Raw genomic sequence first — 8,689 nt, 5'->3', positions numbered from 1 at the left:
TGTCAGTTTCAAAATCATGGTTTGTTAAATATATGTGGGAAAATAGTTGCAATCTAATAATCTAATCCCTGCTCCGGTTTATTTCGTGTTGTTGGCCTCCCAGTTCACAGACGTCGGCCTTGAGGGTGACTGATGTGGATGAGACGTGTGGCTCATCAAGTGTTGAGGTGAAGTTTGATAGCTGCTCAGGGAACACAGTCAGAAATGTTCATCCATGTATTTATATATAATCTCAGTGCTGTTTGTATCATAATTGTAAAATATACGTATAATTCATGGATCACGATGAACAAAATCAGACATGTTTAGGGGACCGATATTTATGAGTGCTTGCAAATTGGTGCAGATCCAAATAAAAATCAGGATCCAGTGAATTTAAATGTGCTTTCTACTAGTGTGCTGCTGTTTTTTATTTTTATTAATTTTTTTAATAAAACCACTTTATAGAGAGAGGAGGAACAGGACCACTAGTGAAACACCATTGGTGGCACAAGATCCAAAAATCCAAGCTAGTACAACTACTGGCCAGCAGGTGTGAGTGTAACATTTAGTTTCACATTTCCCTTCCTCTTCCTTGTTCACTTCAGACGGCTGAATTATTACTGTTTATATATAACGTAGATCATTCTGACATGTATCTTAATGCTCTGACAAACTGAATCAAGCACTTTTCATTTTTTATATTGTTTGCCTACTATTCATGCAGATACCTACTTTCATTTGTTGTTGTTCCAAGGCCCATTTATGACTGTCTGTCTGTCTGTCTGTTCTCTCAAATCCTCTGGAAAGGAAACAGCTTCACTCACGCACACAGTGGAAGAGGCACACTGGCATCATTTGACCAAGTGTTGCCGGTGGCTAAGAAGGCGTCAGAAAACCCCAGTGTTCAGTTGCATGCGGTTAATAAATGGATTTTAGTAGAGTCATAAGTCACAAGTGTAAAAAAGAAGACACTAATAAAACCTAATGCATTTGGAATGAATGGTATTTATGGAATTCTGTGGTGATCTCGTTCATGTGCAGAGATATGAGGTACTTCAGAGCCATAACCAACCATATAGTATTTACCAGTTGTAGAAACTATATACATTTAATAAAGTACTGTTCACATTAGTATTGGTGTTTGTGCAACTTTATCTATTTCTACTCCATCACATCAAAGAGGGAAATACTGTACTTTTTACATTTTTCTGACAGCTTTAGTTACTTCTCCGATGACAGTATTAACCACATAGATGGGTTGAAGTTGAATGTTTATGCTGAACTTCAGGAAGACGTGTTCCTTTATGTGTTGAGTTTTCTGAGCTCATGAAAAGTTGACATTTTAGAGGCAGAGTACTTCGTTCTCACAGACGTATTATCATCTTAAACCGATTAAATGAAAATGACTAATTTGGTTGTAAATTCTTATTATTTCAACAGACAAAAAGGCTGAAGACCTTTCATTGGGCCTTCAATGGGTTCTCTAAGTTTAAACCTGGGGTCTGTGTCCACGGAATGGGAAAATCACAACTTTGTCAAAAGACTAAACTGTTATAGAGAGCTTTCCTGTGTGACTATAACCATCTACATATAGTCAACAAGTGGGGTAGTAAATATAAATTTTTACCCATTTAAGTTTCAGATCATTAAAATCTGATGTGCTCCTCACCCACTCCCTTCCCATCTGCTTCATCAGCATCTCATTTATTGTATGTCCCTGGCACTGCTCTCATTCCGGCCTTTTTGTTTTCCAGTCTGAATGTTGTGCAGTAACAAAAGAGCAAGGCGAGCACCGGAAACATATGCAAAGGTTCTATTAAATCCCCACCAGAGGTCTTCCCGTGGAAGGACTGTTAGCACAGTGTGAGTCAAAATGATATCCTGGCCTTGTGACGGAGGAATCCCCAAACCTACGTGGGCTGTATTTTTATGTCTTCCTTGAGCATCCTGTTTATGCTGCCGACTGAGCAGTCTCCAATGTATCATAAACTTAATATGTAACAAAGCCACAGTTTAATTACAAATGAAAAAACAATAGTACGTCTTTATTTGGAATCTCTCTCTCACATGACATAAATAAAGATGTTTGAAATTGTGATTTTATAAAGTATAATATGTTTTGGATTTGTGTCGACTGATGAAGTATTTTGAAGATGTTACTTTGGGGTCTGAAAAAGGGTGAAGGGCTTTTGTCACCACTTTTATATTCTACATTAAATCAAGTAAATAATCATCACATGCATTTAAAATAGTGGCTGGTAGCAGCCCTTCTAACTTAGATTTGTGTCTCCCATTGTTTGACTCCCTCTTCTCTCTGACTCCAGAGCTGCTGGATCCAGATCTGACACTACTCAATGATGATGATTATTATTATTATTATTATTACCACTACCTCTACTACTATTAACTGGAGCTGCTATATTATAACATCATTACATTTATAAATATCACTATTAAATATGACGGTTACTTAACTGTTCCTGACGTTGTTCTCCTCTCTCCCTTCTGTCCCGTCTTTTCCACCAACCTCTCCTCTCTTCCACATATTTCTCTGCTCATCCCAACCGGTCGAGGCCGATGGCCGCCCTCATTCAGTCTCCTTCTGCCAGAGGTTTCTTGCTGTCAAAAGTTTTTTATCCTTCCACAGTCACTAAGCCTGTTTGCTCGTATCACGAACTGTTGGGTTTCTCTATAATGTTTGTAATGTCTTGACCATAATAGAGGAACTGTTGGGTTTCTCTATAATGTTTGTAATGTCTTGACCATATGTTAAGAGCCTTGAGATAAGTTATATTTTGATTTGGCACTATACACACAAAACTGAATTGAATTGAAATTAAATTTGCAAATGCATCCCCTCTCATGTAATTTTAAAGTCAGTATGAATATACTACACATGCTTTTGCCTATCTTTGTTCCCTGTGTTAGCATTGTCATATTTACAAATTACAGAGAAGTGCAAAGAACAGAGGAGGCTTTTTTGAATGTCATTAATTTAGCAGGTATTTATACACAAACCAAAGCACTGGTAGATTGTCTTAAAAGGGTCTGGGGATCAGTACGTGTGTGAGAGTTATCCTCTGGGGAACATGAATGTCTGTACAGACTTGCATGTCCATCCATGCAGTGACTGACATGCATCAGTTTGGACTCTACAGCTTCTGTACGCTATGCAGGCCGGCTAACGAAAGGAAACTGGCAGTAAAAGCTGTAAATATTTGACAGTTTTAGGTTTACATTACTCCCTCAGAGCAAATACTGTTTTTAACCACAGAAGCAAATTTTCCATAAAAAGAAGAAAAAACTCTTAAACCTAACCAGCGGCATCCACGTCTCACCCATCACCCATCGATCTCCCTGAGGCTAAAATTGCTCTTCCCTCTTGTACTCGAGCTATGTCATACTCCCTGCCACGGTGTGTGTGTGTGTGTGTACTCAGTCTTTCAATGGATTACTCATTGGAAAACAGACAGGCAGACAGGCAGAGCTCAAGGAGCCAGACAAGTTCAAACACAACCCCCCCCCCCCCCCCCCCCATACCATATCACTAACAGACAATGTCAGACTTCTCCTTTCTGTCACCCGGACACTCGACAGGAGGGGTAGGGGGCTGCGTGAGTGAAACCAAGACAGAGTGGACTGTGTGACCTGTGGGGGCACCTGCGGAGGGTGTGTTACGTGCACAGGAAGCGGGAGACAGATAACAAAGAGAGGCTGAAACTTTGAGCGTGTGCAAAAAACGTGCCTGGGAGTGAAAGGCACCTGGTTTAATTGGGGAGGCAGCGGATGTGGCTGTCAGCTGATTGTGTTAACAGACAGGATGGGCCAGACGACAAGGTTTGTCATCCTTCTGTCATTAAAAGGATGGTGGGTTGTTCGTCACACCTGGTGAGAGGCGTTCAAGTAAAAGTTTGCACCGCAGAGTTCCAAGCTCCCTGTAGTTTCCAGGCCAGGAGTCTGATGTGATGAGATGGGGGGGAGACTGTGGCTTCAGAGCAGTATGCAAGCCTTTGTATACATGCTCTTGATATTTGTGCACTCCTTAAAGCAAGCAGATACAAGAGAGGGGTTATTTTTCCTCAGTGATAGCTTTGATTGGCTGCCAAATCCTCCCCAGCTCAACCTGCCCTGACAGATTCCACTGCGGATGCACTTGTAATTACAACATATCCCTGCTTTTTTAAACCTTCAGACATACCACAAAGGTTACTTCAGCGACGTTTTGTGTGCAAACGTATGGCCCCGTGAGTGCCGTATATACACCACACTGTATACGTGTGTAACTCTGTCAGTGTACAAGTAAGGGCTTGCGCTTGTGTGTGTATTTGTATAGTATACACAAGTGTTACTAAGGGTGGAAGGCAGCTGGGACCGCTGAGGGAGGGAGTGGAGTGGGAGAGGAGCGAGGAGAGGGCGAGGAAGAGGAATCACAAAGGAAGGAGAGAATGGAGAATCCAGCTGCTGTCGGCTGAGGCCAAAACACTGTGGAGAACCAGCTGAGAGGATGATTGTGAAAAAGAGAAAGGAAGCTGATAGACCTGCGAGATTATGAAGAGTTGGGAAGAGGGCTGACTGAGGAAGAAATTAAAAGAAAATAAAGAATAAGACCAGAATACACGAGTCACGAAACAGAAGAGGAAATATCTTGTCTTAGGTCCTGGTTAATGTTTGGGATAAGGTTAACGTTTGGGTTAGGCATAAATTGGTCATGGTTAGGGTCAGGGATAAGGTTATGGTTAGACTGTACACATTGAATGTAAGTCAATACAGTGTCCAAACAATGATAGCTGCGCAAACCTGTGTGTGTGTGAGAAATGTTACATCCAGCCAACTGTAGCCTTTACCACCCTCCTTCCCACAGACTACACGGGCGCTGCCAGGCGCTGGAGAACGCGATGAGTCCTTTGACATTGATGAGTCACCGCCACTGACCTTTCTCATGTGGTTTCTGAATGAGTGGGACTTCAGTATTTCTCGGTTTATAAACCGGCATTAGTGGTTCTTTGAGCTGTTTGTACTTCTGGTTGGAAGACCTTCATTTCATGCAGTACAAGAGAGCACTTAGGGGCACGCCAAGACTGTGAATGGAATTTATTTTTCACTTTGCTGAACTGTACTCCACAAAGCGGTATATTATTAGTTCTCTGTTGCTCTATTTAGACATTTTGCAAATTTGGAGCCTTTCCAAAGGACGTCTTGCTCATTTGGGGTAAAGTTTCTCACATGCTGCTGGAGTCAGAACCGTCTCTGCTTTTAAAAATAAAAATACCCATAACATGCTCTTTCAGGGAGCTTCCTCAGAAATCAATTGACACTTTACGTCATGTGGCTGACGCAATCAAATCCTTGTGCCTGCGCTATGAGCCAGTCGTCTTTTCAAGGTGTATCCAACTTGCCCAGATCAGTTGGTGTTCGTACAGAGCCGAATAAAGAGTACAATGATCCTCAATCCATACATGCAGCCCTCCTGCCAATCTCCCCCACAATACGGCCATTGTCTGAGAAGGCCTCTGCAGAGGAGCCGAGCCAGCTATCGAGAGAACCTCCGTCGACGTAACTTGGCAGAACCAGAGGCGGCCTGTGACATTTTACTGTGGAAACTTGCAGAGGGTGTTGGCCGCACCAGTGTGGAGGCTCAGCGACTGTTGATTATTGCAAAACAGATGTTCTAACAGGCAGGATGGTTCTACCCAGATATACTCCGAGACAGTGCACAGACACGGCTGCTTCTGTCCAAACTTAAATATACACTCTGATTTATTCTGTAAAAATGTGATCCTGGCCTGACCTGGACGGTTGCTTGTGTTTAATGTAACTTGTCATATTTGTTTAGGAGAGGCTAAGATTGAGCGTTCCCCCCTGTACGTAGTTTAAGGCCTTGAGATTCTTGCATCACGGAGAGACATCAACAAGCAGCATCTAAATGAACCTACTTTTTTTTATCTCTGAAAACAAAGTGTTCTAAACCATAAAGGTGTAGGAAATGCCTTTAGAGACACTATTTAAAAGACAAGACCCACCTTGGACATACACAGGATGCTGATCTGTGGAGGAAGGAAAGTACCACAGACGTAGGGCTGGCGGGGTCAGTGTTGATCAGGAAGGCAGTGGGCACTTGGCTCATTTCTGGTCTTCTCCACATCCCAGAGATGGGAAATCCCTCTGACGTCCCTATCTGTATTTTTAGTTTAATGGCTTTAATTTATGTGGCGTGTCAAAACCTTGTGTGTGGGAGGATATGACTGTTCTTGGCTCTGCATTTGAGTTGCTTCATTCCCTCTCGCCGATAACCGGTTCAAACGTAAATTCTATTAAATATTTGGTCAGTGTTTGGCTTTTATCCAGCCTCCCTTGGATTTATCTCACTTTTACATCACTTTTATATCTGCATCACCTCTGTTCCTCTAATCAATCTCTCCCATCACTGTTGCATCTCTCATCCTGCCCATTTATCAATCCATCCATTATCTATACTGCTTATCCTATGAGGGTAAGCGGAGGGAGCTGGAGCCAATCCCACCTGACATTGGGTGAAGGCGGGGTTCATCCTGGACAGGTCGCCAGTGTATCGCAGGACCAACATACAGAGACAAACAACCACTCACGCTCACACATATGGTCAATTTAGAGTTTAAAAAATCAACCTAACCCCAAACTGCATGTGTGGGAGGAAAATGTCCCAGCCAATCCCAATGTCAGCTGGGATTGTCTCCAGCTCCCCCTGTGACCCTCAAAGGGAGAAAACCCAGGCAGACATGGGGAGAACACGCTAACTCCACAAAGATAAACCCCAGGCGAAGTGCGATTCAAACAGGTAACCCTCTTGCTTAGTGCCACAGTGCTAACCACTGCATCACCGTGCAACCCTGCCTCTCTTCTGTCATCTTTTATATCCCTTTACGATGCACTTTCTTTTGCTGAGAGAGAGCAAGATGAGGTGGCAGCATTTTTGCTTTTCTTCCTCAAATGACCCCAAAACCGTGGTTTGCTATAAACCAAACCTCACATACCGTAGTCTGGCAGAAAAGAGGAGAACACTGGCAAATATAGTTCTGTGGAATTCACTCAACCACTGACGGTGGCATTCCAACACGTTGCCAAAAACTATTCAGCCAAACTTTTAATGGGTAAGTACAACTAGGCTGCTAGGACAAAGTTACAAGAGGCTGTTTAAGAGGCAGTAACTCTGGCTGTTTTCACTGTGCTTCAGGATTCAGGCCTCTCCTGAATGATGTGCTGATATTTTGTTTATGTTTTATCACACACTCAAGGCTGTGATCCACACAATGTCCTCTCTTCCATTGCCTCAGTGACATCTCGCTTCTCCTCCCATTCCTCCCACTCCCTCTGCTGCGGCCTTGCCCAGTGCTCAAAGGTTAAGTTGTCTGTGCTGGTTGCACGTTTTTCTCACTAAAATAGGACTTGTAGCTGTCCTCCCACCCGGACTCTGATGGTATACGTGAGTAGGAGCAGAAACAAATCACACCGCAGGTTGTAATAATCTGACACACTGATTGAGACAGTGGGGACAGGGTGCTGACATGAGGCGGTGTTGGGTGGGAACAGCTGGCAATCTCTGTGGATTACAGCACAGCGGAGTGTCAGATGCTGACACGAGCTGCGGGTTGTGGGCTCGACAAAAGTCAGTCGGCTGCATGTCATCTGTAAATGAACAATTCATGCCACGCTGGACGTGGTGAGATACAGAAATAAATGTGTTAATGTGAGTGTGCAAGCTCATTCAAACAATGCAGCATGCTCTGTGCACATGCATGCTCAGCTATTTACTGCTCTGTCACACACACAAGCCAGTGCCAAATTGTTCCAGGTGGGGGTATACTGTGTGTATCTCATTGATTTACAGCTCACTGACTGGCCTTTATAAAAAAAAGCACAGCAACAGAACTCCCATCTGCAGTAACACAAACAGCACCGTGACACTGAGCATGGGTTCTGGAGGGGCGGCAAAGCTGCATGTGAGAAATTGTTCAGCCCTGGAGGAGAGCCCCGCAAGAACCACAGAGAAATAAATGTTTGTATTGTAATCTTGCATGGCTGTTGTGCAGTAGCAGCAGGGTGTAAATGGATTGTGATGCAACACTTGGCTTCCCAGACATTTTGAGTTCGACTTTCATAGCAACAGAGCAACTTTCACGTACTGAAGGTAACAAATTCATGGCTGCCAGGGTCATTTCTCAATGCACAACAAGTGGACAAAGGGTGACTCAGCAGCTACAAGTATAAAGTGCCTTAGTTTTTTGATATGAGTGTTTACATTGAAACAAGGTGTCAGGTACTGGACTTTAGTGGTCGTGTTTAGTTACTAGGTGTGTATTAAGGAAGGGTGTGTTTATTGTCAATGTGTCAGCTATTACAATAGAAGTATTTAGACATGATGCGTCACAGAGGAATCCAGACCTTTGTTTGGTCCCACTTCAATTCCAACATCCTCTTCGATCCACTTATTCCCTCCTACCACCTCTGCTCCTTCTCTGTCTCTCTGTTTCTCTGTCTCTCTGTCTGTCTGTCTGTCTGTCTCTCTCTCTCTCTCTCTCTCTCTCTCTCTCTCTCTCTCTCTCTCTCTCTCTCTCTCTCATACACACACACACAAACACATACACATACACATACACGCACAGTTGTGTATCCATGACTTCACAGGACATTACATTGACTTACATAGATTTCCTGTAGACTTTAACTTTAA

The sequence above is a fragment of the Hippoglossus hippoglossus genome, chromosome 7, assembly GCF_009819705.1.
Source record: "Hippoglossus hippoglossus isolate fHipHip1 chromosome 7, fHipHip1.pri, whole genome shotgun sequence".
Lineage (NCBI taxonomy): Eukaryota > Metazoa > Chordata > Actinopteri > Pleuronectiformes > Pleuronectidae > Hippoglossus > Hippoglossus hippoglossus.
This window is presented reverse-complemented; position numbering follows the sequence as displayed.